This window comes from Scomber japonicus, chromosome 19 (assembly GCF_027409825.1).
Source record: "Scomber japonicus isolate fScoJap1 chromosome 19, fScoJap1.pri, whole genome shotgun sequence".
Classification (NCBI taxonomy): Eukaryota; Metazoa; Chordata; class Actinopteri; order Scombriformes; family Scombridae; genus Scomber; species Scomber japonicus.
The window spans coordinates 2,887,586-2,903,499 of record NC_070596.1 but is presented as its reverse complement, the minus strand read 5'-3'; positions in this window follow the sequence as shown (position 1 = coordinate 2,903,499).

Below are 15,914 nucleotides of genomic sequence, written 5' to 3'. Positions count from 1 at the left end.
GTGTCGCCATTGTTGTGTTTTCGCGGCACTGAACAGCGCCGCGCAAAGGATCTTGGGATCTGGGAGGCCGCGAAGGAGAGTAGCGATGCATCCTCGAAAAAGAGGGAAAAGAAGGCCGCATTTCAAGGCTGCATTTGAAGGAGTCTTCGAATTGGGACAGCCTTCGCGCGGCGTTGTGACGTAATCGGCCTCGAAATGCGTCCTTCGAGGATGCAGCCTCGCAATTTGGACCAAATTGGGACACAGCCTATGCTTACCCTAACCTACACTTCCTGGACATGCACAGCAACTTTAGTGACCATGGCCCCACCTGCTGGATGGTACTATGTATGATGTCACTTCCAATGGAGTCCAATTGACTCAGAATGTCCTGAAACCTGCTCCTAGACACATGCTAATGAAAGTCTGTGTGAAAGTCAATATCACAAACCACACATTGCCTCAGTGGGCTTTACAACAACACAACTTTAATGTGGATCCATCTCTCTGCACAGATAGATATTCAATAAATGTTGTATGTAAGAATACACAAAGAAAGACAGGATGACAAAGTAACTGATAAATTGATAATAAACTAAGTCTCATTAGCAGCTAAACAGATTCACACAAGCCTCCATCACCATAGAGACCTGGAAACACAAACACATCACCCCATACCCACAAGGGAGAGAATGAGAGACAGGAGGTCTTCCTGAAGCTATGCTATATGTTTTCTACACAAAGGAGCTTTGACTGGACATGAATTCATTACAAATATTACATACAGTCTTCATCAATATATCACTGGATTCTGTTCAAAAGCAGTGGACAAAAACGATGATAAGAAATGGTGCATCAGGGTAGCCAATTCTTAAATGGAACTGTTCCTGAGAAGGTGACTGTAGTTAGTTAGACATGAGCTGTAGGAATAGTTTAAGATTTGTAGTAACTGTGTGATGTCAAGATGTGTTTTTCCTCACAGAAACATGGCCCCCTAGCCATTTCTCTGAGAGTAGAACAGGTTCTACAAAGTTCTTTATCTAACAGCTCATCTGACATGAATTTAGAGATGTGTCTGTCTTTGACCTAGTGAGTGATTGTTAGGACTGTTGTTGTGGTGCATTCATGAACATAATGGAAGATATATCGTAGGACAACTGGAACAAACTACCAACAGACTGAAATCAGCCAAATGTGAACATTTTAAAATCCTGGTTAAAAACGTTCTTATTTTTCATGTGTTTATGATTGAGCTCTTTTAAAGCACCTTAGAAATGTAATCTTTCATTTGCACTGTATGTCCCTTTAATGATTCGAATACAAATCATTATTTTATGCTGCAATCTCATATTTTATGCTCTTTTTTAGTCTAGGTTTTTATTTTCTTTCTCTCTTTCTTTTTTCTGTACTTTGTTTTAATTGGGTTCTTTTTTATTGTATGCTTTAATGTTTCCAATTACTATAATAATTGGGTTTTATTCATTAATCTTTTAATTGTATGTTTTTATGCTTCCAAGTCTTGCTGTCAAATGTTTGTGTTCATGTAAAGCACATTGAGTTTCCCCTGGGAATGAAATCCCAGCTACCTAAATGAATAAAGCTGCCTTGCCTTGGACAGTGGGACAAAGACTGTGGTGAAGCTCGGACAGACAACACACAGTACATTAGTCATTTTATACACTGTTTGCTTGGAACGTCTCTATGGCTGTTAGGTTTCTGCAGGTTCTAGTCTCTGGAGTATGAACTTATTTCAAACTCCTCTGCATTTAAAATTATTGATAAAAAGACAACTGTACATGTGATCACCAGTAGTATACAGTAAGAAGTATTCAGATATTCTACTTTAGCAAGAGGAGTAATACCACAATATAAATGTGCTCCATGTCATGTCAATTAAAATAACTACATGAATACAGTTACCCTGGTAAAATCAGTTAACTGTACTTAAGTAATCAAAAGTTAAAGTTCTGATTACATTATGCAGAAAAATGACCACAGTTAGTGTTATAGTATATTATTGAATTATTATTACTGATGCAATAATGTGTGAGCAGCATTTCACTGGCTGGGGCTATAGTACAATTGTTCCTCCGGGAAAGTAGGAGTAGGAAAGTAGGAGTAGGAAAGTAGGAGTAGGAGCAAGAATAGAAAGAAGCATGACATGGAAAGATTATGTCATAAAATGTGTGTATTCAAATAATAATGCTATATAATATAAAACACAAAGAACACATTCATACAATCACAAGAAATCATGTGACTCTCCTAAAAGAATATCAGATTTCATCATCAAAACATAATCATCATCATACTTCATAAGAACAACATTCCTGTGCTCATCAGACACAGTACAGATGAGAAATTATGTTAAAATAAGACATTTCTTAACATTTTCTTTCAAAATCTTTTAATTTAGTAAAGACATCTACTAAATGACCAAGGACTGAGTTTTAGATTTTGTGGCCACTACTGGAAATTATAAATGAAGTACACCACTGTTGAGCATAAGCTAATTCTAGCTCCATCATAATGTGTTATAAATGTATCATGTTTACATACATCTACACTATAAAGATATTGAGAGTGGCTAATGTAGGATTTGGAGTTGGAGTGTAAAAGTAAAGAGCACTGTGATTTTTGATGATTTTTCTACTTGTATGACATAAAAAAATCTCCTTGTGTTCCAGTTGTCGCTCTTCTTCTAAACAGCAGGTGGCACCAAAACATTTTGAACGTCACACAGCGGACAGAGAGGTGAGATCAGCATTTGATTATCAAGAGGCTGTTTAAGATGGAGTGTAAAGGAAGGGACAGACATTTCAGTCATTCAACCATCATTTTAAAGATGATGCATGTGATGAAAACTAGATAATTGAATGGATAGTTGTATCAAAAGGATAGTTGTAATAGTGTCACTTTCACCAATAAAGGATGACATAAGAGTCTTGTGATCAATTTCATGTATAACTACTCCCTCCCTGACTTCACATGTGAATTGCATGGCTGTGTGAAGAAGTGTGCAGATTTTACAAAAAATAAAAAATAAAAGTATATTGTATGTATGTATGTATGTATATTGTACCAAGCCTATATTTTGATTAATACTGATACTGTTTAAATTGAAACTATGTTACTTGTATTAGATTAGAAGGTAGGTTCTTAGGTAAAATGTGAGGTATGTTATCTGTGCTTATTTCAAACCACCATGTTGCTACAGCTAGCTAAACAATGGCTGACAGGAGTGGTGATGATTCTAACACCTTTTAAGAAAGTGTTACAACCATCCGCATAATCACAAATCACAGATTCTTCTCTATCCTACTTAATTTTTTTCAGCATTCCCAGACAGTGAGAGAGGATGTACAGTACTTAAGGCCACATAAGATGACCTGATTCAGGGAAAGTCAGTGAGGTCAATCACCAAAGTTGACTCTATCTGTCATGTGACACTGAGCAGATACTGCAAGAAATTGGCAAAAGAAGGAGAATCAAGAAAGCTGCACTGTACAATATTATAATTAACTCTTAATTAAGTTTGATAGATAAAATATTCAATGCACATCAAGAGGAGGTGTTGATTGGTTACTTGATTGAGGCAGCAGACTTCATGATTTCTTTGTGTTTTTGGTGAAGATTAAGAATATATGCAAGTTTTGGCACATGCACAATAAACTTATTCTGTATTTTGAAGGCTGGTCTCACTTTTTAAGTCTTCAATCTTACTGTTACAGTTTACCCCAGGTTGCACTCCTTGCATTTGACATCAAATATAGAATGTGGTGATATAGTTGAAGAAGTTGAAAACATTGCTATTTGTAGTATACACATGAGGGTCATTTGTGTTGAAATGTGAGTGCTCTATTTAAACAGGTGCTGAGACAAAAAGTGTTACAACCATCCCTGGTCTCCCCCACATTATCTGCTCTCATCATTATTGCTATATGCGTTCACATCTTTACAGCTGATGGATGTAGACTGTGTCAGTTTTTAATATGATGTCATTATTTCCTGTATTTGGATTTTGGAAGCTACATTTCAGAAGTACATTCCCCATGTATGACAACGCACAACTGAACTGTATTAGTTATTGTCATCATAAGAGCTGGGATTGTCTGTTGTCAAACATTTACCCTGATGAAGGTCCAGCAACCAAACAGTGGCTTTATTATGTATGAGAGCAACAGTGTGGAACCATCCTTTCTCCAGAAATGACATTGTTTAAAATATACTTTATAAATATACTTTTATCCTTTGAATTTATCACTACATGTCATTTTAAAGAAAATGCAAAGTCCCTCCATTTTTTTCTCTTTTTAGAAACAGTGGTCATAGTTGAGTGAAAGTTGAGGAGAAGAGAAGTGTAGACGCTGGTTGCTGAAACTGAAGATGATTTAAAGTGAGTCAGTGGTTATTTTAGTCAGACTGAGTAAGAGACATTAGACTGGTGGAAGAACAATGTGTGTACGGATGTGTGTAAAGCAGCCTCAGGACATCCTGCAGCTCCTCCTTGGACCTCACTGACTTCCACTGCAGTGGAATATGCCTGCAGGATCTTTTATGACATTTGAGCGTCCGTCAATATTGACATCCATAATGTTTACTGTGATTCAAAGTTCATCCACCGATCTCACTTCTCCATGCTCCAGCTGGAAGAATAAATGCTGGTTCATCTGCCATATGTGTAAGCTGACAACAAGCAGCAGTGTGTACAGAGTATCCACAGAAAACTTTCCACTCTGGAGTCACAGTGGGAATGACCCTTTGTGTGCTGATTTGTTAGTCAATAATGTTCTGTTTGTTAATGACTGCTACTCTCATTCTCTCTCCTCTCCTCTCCATTCATTCACTCATTCTGCTTTTTTCATGTGTGAGTGATGTTTTCATCACTGAATCAAGAAAATGCAGATGTGTGTAATCAGTGTAATTCAATTCAGTTTGTAATACACTTTAGTTCCATACTGAGCAACAAAACTATTTTGTTTGTTGTTGCTTGTTGAACTGTATCACAGTCTTCAGCAGCTGAAGTCCTGTAAGAGCTCAGAGCAATGGGAAGATCTCATGATACAATGATACACTCACATGAAACACATGAGTAAGAGGACTTTAAATTGAGATTCCATTTACTGAGAGAAGTCTGTGAATCTGTGTGAACATTGTGGTTTTCCTGTTCCCTCTAAAGCTACCTGCAGACTATCATGAAGATTTCATTTAATGAACTCTGTGTAACCATAGAGATACTACAGGAGGCTGGTTCATCACCAGGGTTGATTGCCACTTCCTGTTATCTTCCTGTTGACTGTGCAACTTTTGTCTTTCTCCTCTGGTTTGATTGTCTATAAAGCATAAGGTATAATAACTTATTAACACAGGTTTTACACATGTTTTTGGAAATGTTAGTAAACAGGCCTCATCACAAACCCAAGAACAGGAGGGTTCAAACTATTTTCAATCCATTTTTATTTATTTTTATTATTTTAAGTGAAACAGTTATAAATGTGCTCATGTACCATTCAGGGCAGTTATTGTTTCTATTCAAGTTGCAAAAATGTATTGAGGAAGGAACAGGGGTGCTGCCAGGGATTTTGGGCCCCAACACCACACACAGACCATGCCAACCATTGCTGTAACCACACCTCTACCTTTGCACGGTTGAGCAAACAGATGGATAATCTTAGTAAATAAATGCCAATTTGTCAGAGTCTTGCTTTGCTCTTTAAGACCTTGATTTGTAACTCTCTTATAGTCCAATATTAACTGTACAATATCTACTGATATTGAACTGTGAAAATAGGAGACAGGACTGAACCATTTCATGAAGTCACACACAGAAAACACAGATTCCATCTTAAGTGACCTCTAACTGTCACAGTATGGCTCTGTTACAGTACTATCCTCTCATATTTTGGGGTTTTCTACTCAAGTACATTTTTGTAACTGAAATCTCACAAATGGAGTGAAGCAGATGGTCTTCTATGACAGTCTTGGTGGGATTACATCAAATTCAAGTTGGTGTGGTTAAGAGAGTTTGCAGAATCTGACAGGTACAATGTGTTTAGGTGAGAAACATTTCATGCAAACAGAACTACATGTTTGTTTGTTTATAAGAAAGGAGAGATGTTTGACAGGTCAGTGGGGGGCCTCCACTCATTGTTGCCCCAGGGCCCCTACCTGCTGAATGAATACTGGTGCAATCAAAGCCTGTTTTCATCGAAGCTTTTCTATCTGGATCCAAACAAGTTACAACGTAACATAGGATTAGGGTTAGGGTTAGGATTAGGGTCAGGGTTAGGTATGTTAGTTATTTTTTGAATTCCTCTCCTCATGGATCTGAGCATGGCTGTTGCCGTGGTTTCTGGGAATGTGAGCTGGCTCCCTGGGTCAACTATGTGACTATGTGTTAATAGTCTTTTACACTGTTCTGAGAGGTCGTAGTGATACTTTAGGCTGAGTTACCTCCCCTCCCCCCAGAAATAGAAACCCACTCTGACCTACTGTACTGCCTCTTATATTTCTGTAAAGTGTTAAAGCAACAAACTCTCAGTCAATGTAAGTAAAGGTCAACACTGTACTGTTGTTGAATGTGTTTTTTAGATGAATGCATTGATTCTCATGATAAAAACCATAAATAGAGAGCTAAGACAAGAATCCATGATGAACATGAGCATTTATGTTTTTATTCCCATTGAAACCTTCAGGCCCCCAGAGGACAAATTCATGCTGCAATTAAATTGAATAAATGTGTTTCACCTGTAAATGTGATGAGAATCAGCCCAATACATTATACTTGAGTATTCAGCCTTTTACATCTGCTCAGAAGCTCAGAGTGTGTATAAAAATATTTTCACCTGCATGCTGTTTGTGATGGCAACCCACTTGTTTTGTGTTTGGCAGTGTATCTGCACACAGGGAGAGCTACAACTCACTGCATTACTGGCATCTGTAGCCGTTAACTGGCAAAACTACAGAAGAAACTCACTTTGTAATATCTCCACAGTAGAGTGTCACTCAGTAAAAATAAATCATGTCTTGAGAATATTGTGTTGTATATATGACTTACAAATGATGATTTGTGATTACATTCTGGTGATTAAAAATGCAACCCCCAGTATTTTATTTATTAAATATTACTGGTTGTGGAGGGATTTAAAGTTGAGGAGGAGCAGTTTATATTGAATGTGGTGGGGGGGGGGGGGGGGGGGGGGGCAGTGGAGGTTCTGGAGGACAGGGGTGATGAACTTTGGATGTACTCGAGTTTATTGATGACTAACCCTATTCCACATTCATTCTTTTAATTGATCAGTTAAGTTGATACAAAGTTGAATAAACAGCAGAAATCTAAATGAAATCAGTATTAGCACTGAGCAGCTTTGCCTGCACACAGTGTTTCAGGTATTCAGCAGGTCTGTTGCTCCTGCGTCTTGGAGAAGTTGCCACAGTTCTTCTTCTTCTGTGGATTTCAGTGTCTCAGCTGCTTCTGTCTCTTCATGTTAATACCAGACTGACTCCATGATTCAATTCAATTCAATTCAATTCAATTCAAAACACTTTATTTGTCCCAGAGGGGCAATTTAAAAGGCATGAGGAGCAGCATCATTAAAAAAGGACAAACAGAACATCAAACAACATAAAATTCATATATAGTCAGTATTTTCAGAGACTGTCACAGGAGGTCAGGAGAATGACTTTATTCACTCCAAACAATCTCAGCTTCCTGAGCAGATATTGTCTCTGGTGGCACTTTTTCAGGATCTCCTCAGTGTTCGCGGAAAACCTCAGAAGGCCGTCAAAAATTGTGTCCAAGTAACTGTACTCCTCTACCACCTCCACAGGTTCCCCCCAGATGGTGGTAGTGATGGCCTCTGCTTGCTGGAGAATGTCACAATCACCTCTTTAGTCTTGGCTGAGTTCAGCTGGAGACAGGCGCCCTCACACCAGGTGATAAAGTCCTGAAGAACAGAGCTGGTGGTGAAGGTTGAAGGTAGAGAGCAGAGATAGCAGGGATCAGGACTCTGCTGCTGTATGTTTGGGCTCATTGTCATGCTGGGACTGATCAGTCGCCTCTCTGATGGTATTACACTATAGATAACAATCTAAACATCTAGACTAGAACTTTGACTAGAACTGACTAGAACTTTGCACAGTACTACATGACCTGTTTTCATACATCATTCAATGTCTCATCTGTCAGCAGTCACCTTGCAGCCGTTGAACTGTGTGTGATAGCAGGTGGAGTGAAGTCCTCAGTGAAAGTCACAGTACCCTGTTAAGTGAAAGGCCACAGATATGGTCAAAACAAATGAAACAGTGATGATACATAAACTCCAGCACAGCACCATGCTACGTAGGAAGTAGGGGTGTGACGAGGTCTCGTGCCACGAGAAAAATGTGACGATATTTCTCATCGAAGTGAAATTTGTCTCGCAAAGCTATAATTAAGGGGCGCACCAAAAAAAAAAAAAAAAAAGAGGATCGGTTTTCTATCGCTCATTCGCTCGTCATGTGTTCTTTTTATGTCACGTGTGGCTCATTAACCTTGTTGCAGCTTCTACCTGTTGAGAAGATCTTACAGAAGTATGAGGAGAGGAACAGGAGCAGGTTAACTGCAGGTCTCTACACTCATAGACATATATACGTAGATGCCGATTGGAGCGATGTGCTTACACGGCAGCCATCTTGGTACAGGGCCACTCGCTCCTGCAGAGCATTATGTCTATGGAATGACTTGTTTGCACTATTAAAAAGTGATCATACATTGCTCAATTGTAATAAAAATAAATAAATAAAATTGCTCAATTGTCAACATATATTCACACGGGTTGTTTGTTACAAATGTCAGACAGATATATAGACAGACAGATAGACACGTTTTTAACAAATCAAACCGTTTGGAAATCGGTCAAGATTTCAGTGAATAATTCTACTTTGAAACTGTGGAGTACCTCTTACCTCCGTAGATATACATGCACTACTGCCTCTGCTAGCCCTGTACCAAGATGGCGGTGCTTTAGGCACGCCTCTCCACAATCAATGTGGCGTCTATGTATATATGTCTATGTCTACACTGAGAGCCTGAGGTAGGAGGAGTGGAGGAATCTAGCGCAGCTATGGAAGCCTAATGATGCCAAAAGTAAAATGAGTCACACTAACAAATTATAACACTATTTATATGTTGTTCTACTTGTGTATTTATGTGATACAGGATTTGTGCAATTTACTTTTATTTCTGTGTTTTTATTAGCAAAATGTTATAATTTGTGATAATTAGATTCTTTATTTAATTTATATTTATATATTAGAATTGTTTCTACTCTTTATAACTAACTTTTTAGTATTTGTGATTGTATCTAACTTTTGTATTTATGGTTATTTCCATAAATACCCAAATTATCCATCTATAAAATACCTATATGGGGAAAGCTTTTACAATGCTGCATACTGCATATGATAATTATATATTTAGAAAGTAGAACTGAAGTGATTCATTACAAGATTATTAGTTAAAACATTTCAAGTCAATTTCCATTTTGTGAATTTCAAATAAAAGAACAGTCATGTATTTCCTCATTGAAGTTTTGTTAAAATCTCGTCTCATCTCGATCTCGTGAACCCAATATCGTGTCTCGTCTCGTCTCTGAGTGTATCGTCACACCCCTAGTAGGAAGTTATAATAACCTCTGTCATTCTTCCAACTGCTGTGCTGAATTTAATACGCTCAATATTTCATCACAGACAGCCACATCCTCAAAAATGTTACTGCTTTGTGAACATCAAGTTATAAACAGGAAATGACAGCAATAGTATTTGACAGTGACATGCCAGAGATGTTATGACAGGGGAATTATTTGTCAAGTTGTGGATAATTAAAAATAATTAAATTTCAAATATTTTGAGGTTTTACACCGTTATTATAGACAATGGGACCAAAGCGAGCCAACAACATTATATGATAAATATTCAGTTGTTGTTGCTTCAGATTAAATTAACAACAATGAATCAACACTTCATTTCAGCCAGTTGCTCTTTCTAGCCAGCCTTAATGAGGTTTTGTGTGTCCATGTGGTTTAGTCAAATTTAAAGGGTTAAAATGTGAAAATAAACATATTAATAACTTGCACACATTCTTTTTTTGTGGACTCAGCATCAAAATTCTGCTTTTAATCTATTTTGAGATAATATATTAGAGGGTTATGGCAAAGATGTCTAAGTGGTGTAACCATAAAAACTTTGTACCAAAGAATTCAACTTGCTTAAAAACAATAAATAGTCAATAAAACACCATATCAACTAGTTTGGCATGATCTTACATTATAACTTTTATATTAAATAAAGCTAATGGAATACAATTGTTCTAAATATTACATTTCATCTGGAGAATCATGGAGATCAGGAAACATTTACATGTTTTAAATGAAGTCATTATTAGTATAAGTCCACTTAAATACACTGTAGGTGATCAAATATTTAATATTTATCATTCTTTTCTGGTTACACCATTTGACATTTTCAGGAGCATTCAGTCTTACCTTTGGCAAAAAATGGTTTAATTGTCATTTCAAATGATATAAAAGCAACAAAAATACTAAATGTACATTTTAACAAACCTGATGCTGCTTTTAAAACTAGTTTAACTGATTTATGAATCATCTTGCTGACCCTTATTTATCACTGAGGCATATATTTATGGCCTTCACAGTGACTTTAATGACCACATAACAAGCCTGCACAGCTCATCTTGATTTCAAATAATTGTAGTATGGATCCCGTGGGCTCCTATAGAAAGAGACCTGACTCTAGACCTGGGTCAGGCTAGGTCCAAATGAGCTTAGGGTTAGGTCTAGTTATCATCCCCTGTCAGATGGGGTCTGATTGTCTTCAGGATCCTATTTGATTAGTTCTCTCTTTTTTTAAAGAATGTATTAATGTTGGCCAAAACCTTTTCTCTACTGCATCCATCAAGTACACATTTCCAGTTTGGTCCTTTCAAAATAATTACAAACACACAGCTTAGACCAGCCTGACAAACCCCATCTGCAGATACACCACTACCCATACAGCCAGATTTTTAGAAAAACAAACAAAACAGATCTGGCATGCTCAACTCAAAGTTCTTTAAGAGTATTGCATGCCCACCCAAAAAAACTCTAAGTAAACAAATAGTGATGCCAGCACTCACAGATTGTGTGTCACCCACAACTATGACAGAGCCACTGAGGAAAGCCTGTGAACCATCATATACAGTGATGTGTGAGTGCTGACATCTCTATTTGTTTATATGAAATACAAACCCTTGTTCAATGTTACACATAATAACAATAATAATAATAATAATAATAATAACAATAATATTAATAACCTTTCAAAACAAAGTTACAAAGTCCTTTACAATAAAACAGATAATGCAAATAAAAGATCCCAGGTAAAAATATAGACAATATACACTAGTTAAATAACATAACAAAAACCAACAGTTAAGAAAAAGCCATATGATAAAAGTGAGTCTTAAGAAAGAGATTTCAAAGGTGACACCAAATCTGCCTGCCTGAGATCTCCAGGCAGGGAGTTCCACAGCTGAGGGGCCCCAACAGCAAGGGCCCCGTCCCCACTAGTGTCATGTTGAGATATTGGAATCATCAGTCGGGCCCATTCAGTCAGGCTCATTAGGAGTTAGCACATCACGAATATAGGCAGGAGCCTGAACAGTAAAATCTTCTAATCAAATCAATTCTAAAAGTCACAGGTAACCATTGAAGGGCAGCAAGGAATGGAGTAATGTGGCCACCACCACTTCCAACTACTGCCCTCTGCCAGGCGATACAGGACAGTCCAGTCACACACTACAAGACTGAAAAACAGCTTCTTCCCCCAAGCTGTTAAACTAATGAACACGGCCTGATCCCCTCATCCCACTCACCCACACACACTCACTGATTGTGGCCTACTGTTACAATGAGAATTGCTACTGTTTGCACCTTTTATATTGCATATTGCACTTTGTTGCTCTTATAGATTGTTAATGTTGTATTTATGTCTTAAGTTGTTTTTAATTGTCTTAAATGTTCTTATGACTCAGGGAGTGCTATCTAAATTTCGTTGTATTGTTGTCTGACCCTCAATATAATGACAATAAAGCTACTAATCAATCATAATACAATCATTATAATGTAGTCACTGAACCGTGCAATGATATAATTGTCATTTACACTGGGTCAGATTAGATTGGTGGTTGTGTTGAGGTGGATTAAATAGTGTATACTGTAACTCCACCATGTTGTCACAAACTATATGGAGTCACAGACACACTAACAACTATATCAATAAAAATGAATCACTGTTGCTCCTCTGCAGGTCACGCAGAGTCAGGTCACTGATTGCATTCAAATAAATCTTACTTGGATAGATCCATCTGTAACAAAGTTGTGTAAGTGAGAGCCAATCAGACACACAGACACAGATATACTCTGTGTACTGGTGAAACTACAGCAGTAAACTGAGCTAAGTAACAGCGAACCCCCAGAATACCTCACAGTATCGCTGACCCTAACCCATCACTCTGCTCTTGCACACACTTTCTTTATACATTCATTTCCTACAGACTTAACCTTCACCCTAACAAATGATTTCTATTTCCTCATGCTGCAATCTTCAGGAGAGAATGTCATCTCAACACAAGACATGAAAAACAGCTGTCTGCATTTCCACTGAATCCATCATGCTCACTGGTACAGGATGAGTATTGATTTTGGTGACCCCCCTCCCCCCTGACCTTTCTTCTGTGGTGCCATCATAATGTCAGCTTTGTAATCAAATCAAACACAATCTTTTAATGTCATGGACTCGTTGTTGAACGCATTTATTCTTCCATAGAAATGGCTGACCGGGATAAGCTTGTCATTTTATTCTCCTGATAGCAGTTTGTGGGTTACAGTGAGCCTCTACACACCTCTTTAACATCATTGTTTAACATTTAACATCTGGAACAACAGCTGCAAACGGACTCATAAGTCAATTACAGCAAGATAATCTCACTTTATTCCCATGCTAATGTGTGCCACAGCTCTGTAATTGACAATAAATTCATGGTTTTGTATTGACGTGACAGCTTTAGTGCTACCAGGTCAGTTGTATTTTATTGATGTCACATTACAGAAGCATTACAAATACACATTATCAGGTTGAGACTGTGTATGAATGTTATAATGTGTAGTCATGGCTTCCACAACAACTTCCAAGTGATTTATTTTAGTGGTGTTTATCAAATAATTGAACCTGCTTTATATTTCTGGCTCTGAGGCCTCGTGTTTATCACTTGGAATATCACTTCACCACTGAGAGCATGATTGACAGGGGTGATAATAAACACCCACGCTTTCTTCACAGCTCTCAATTCTACTCTAGAGAAATGAGAGATGAAATAACCGTTGACTGCTCTATTTGCTCGAACTTTGCTTAAAATACACTCCAGACATTCCCAGGGTACGTGGTAATTTAACAGGTCTCTGCAGACTGACAGAAGGTCATGAAGCTCAGCAGCAGAAGCTTCTGATAGGAATGGATGACACTGCAGGGGATCGCTGTTAGACCTGTTGATTTAGACTGGCTCACAACAGAAATAACTCAGGGGGTCAAAACCTGTGGCACGCTTCTCACCTTACAGCGAACAGAGAAAGGACGAAGTGGTCAGAGAGGAGGATGAGGAGGATGAAGAGGAGGGTGGATTCTTTCTCATTATCTGACTGAATACATGGCTTGTAAAATAAAACTTGCTGATGAAATTTCTTCCTTACAGTGATTCTTTGTATACCTGAAAGGATTTTTTTTGTACATCTTTACTTTCTTTTGAATTCCTCATATACTGAATAGATTTCCTTTTAATGTGTAATGGAAGTCTAAAGTGTCAGGTAGGAATAGAGAGAGGTCTTACTCTGTTCTAAAGATATGGACAGTCAAATATGTCTTGTGCATGTGTGACAACTGTCCCCATCGTGGGGTTGGTAGTCTTAGTGATGATTTTAAAATGTTTAGTTTTATTGAAATGTAACAACCTATATATTGCAACAAGAGAACATCAACAGGGGGGGAAATGTATAAGTGCATTTTTTTATCCTTATATGACAATCTTATACAGTTTAACATCTCTGACTGCTCTGAGCTTTACATCTGGAGGAGTCTGGACCTTGTTTGTCTTCCTGATGAAGTTCCTGCTAATTTTTCTCTCTCTAACAAGAAAGAAAGGACTAGATATATCACACATGTGACAACCAAACCCAAAGAGAATGTGACAAACATCCCCAACTGGGATTTTTTGTTCCCAGCAAAGCTACTAAACACATATTGTAGTGTGGTATCTAAACTATTTCTCATTCTTCATACTTTTTAATGCTAATGATTGTTTTATTATAAACTCATTGTGTAAAAGCCTAGAAGAGAAACACTGAAGAGTTGGATATTTAATCAATCAATGTCAAGCAGTTTACTCCAGAAATTACCTCTGAAGAAACATCTCACCTCAGTTCTGAAGCTTTCAGTAGCAACATTTTTTTAACAGCGCCCTCTAGAGACCGAGATCTGATGAATGTGACAACCAACCCATGTGACAATTAACCCTGTTCTACCTTACTTAGTTAAAGCATGGGGATGCAGGAACACTGGAAATCACACATTTACATATTGCAATAGATCAAACAACAACAACAACAGCGACATGAAGCCACAGTTTAACAATAATAAGGCAATGCAGTGAATATTGGAGCATCATTTTTGGGAGGTTTATGTTTGGATGATGTTGATGTATTATGCTGCTAGAGGATTAATGTGTCAGTATGAAAGAAATACAAAATACAACAACAGGATTAGTGTGCAGGCTAACAGTAGGATTCTATCCAAATGTAGTAAATCCAATATAAAGTTCAGTGAAATGGGTCCATAAGATTGTACTCCCATTGTCCCACAGTCCCACACATGTCACAGTCACACACACACTCAGTTCACAGCTTGAAGGAGGTAGTACTGTTCTGTTACTCTAGCAGCAGCTCTACCTGACATTTAAGGGTTAAAGTCTGAGCATGATCCCTGAGCTAACTCTCATACAATCTACTCTGAGCGTGACCATCAATTATTGTATATACTCATGTGAGTCACTCTCTGATATTGTACCTGTGGGAGTTTCCATTATGCTCTGACACAGTAGTGGACAGTATGGACAAATAAACAGTAAGTAGTTGATTGTTTATTGATAGAGAAACAGGCAGGAAACATGGAGAGCAGCAAAAGAATCTGACGAGAATTGAAATTGTCATTAAAAATGAAGTAATGGTGCAGGTGTGTGCTCCAGTTTGTGAAGTGAGGCATGAGAAGCATGTGGTGGGCCTTGCTTAATGTGGAAACTCTTGAACTGAATTGAATTGTGCACTGAGGTCATTACAACAACATTGAACCTATAGAAAACTCTGTGATAGACTCAGTGATAAAGGTATGTGATGAATCTCAGAAGAACAGATCTGATATTAAGCTACATGGGTGCAGGGCGCATACAGACCTGTGCAGGATTTAGTGTTTAGTCTGGACCAACAAAACTTTCCACATCCATTGCTTGTGTCACATGTAATGCTTTGAATGCAGTCCGCTGCTTCTTCTCACTGTTGTTGTATAAATTCATTAAATGAGACTGAGCACAAGTTTTGTATTAGCAGCAGAATAAAAAGATATCATTTACATTTCTTTACAAAGGAGACAAAGTATTTCAGGTGTCACTGGTTAATGAATGGGAGGCCCTCTGTGATGGGTGTGGTCCTACTGTAAATAGCAACACTTCCAAGGTGTTTGGGTGACAAACGCTCAATTTGTGTTTACAGTGAAAACTTCACAAGGTACCTTTAAAAGATTTCAACCATATACAGGTCAACAGGGTGAAGCGGGTGTGAAATAGGTTTCTGATA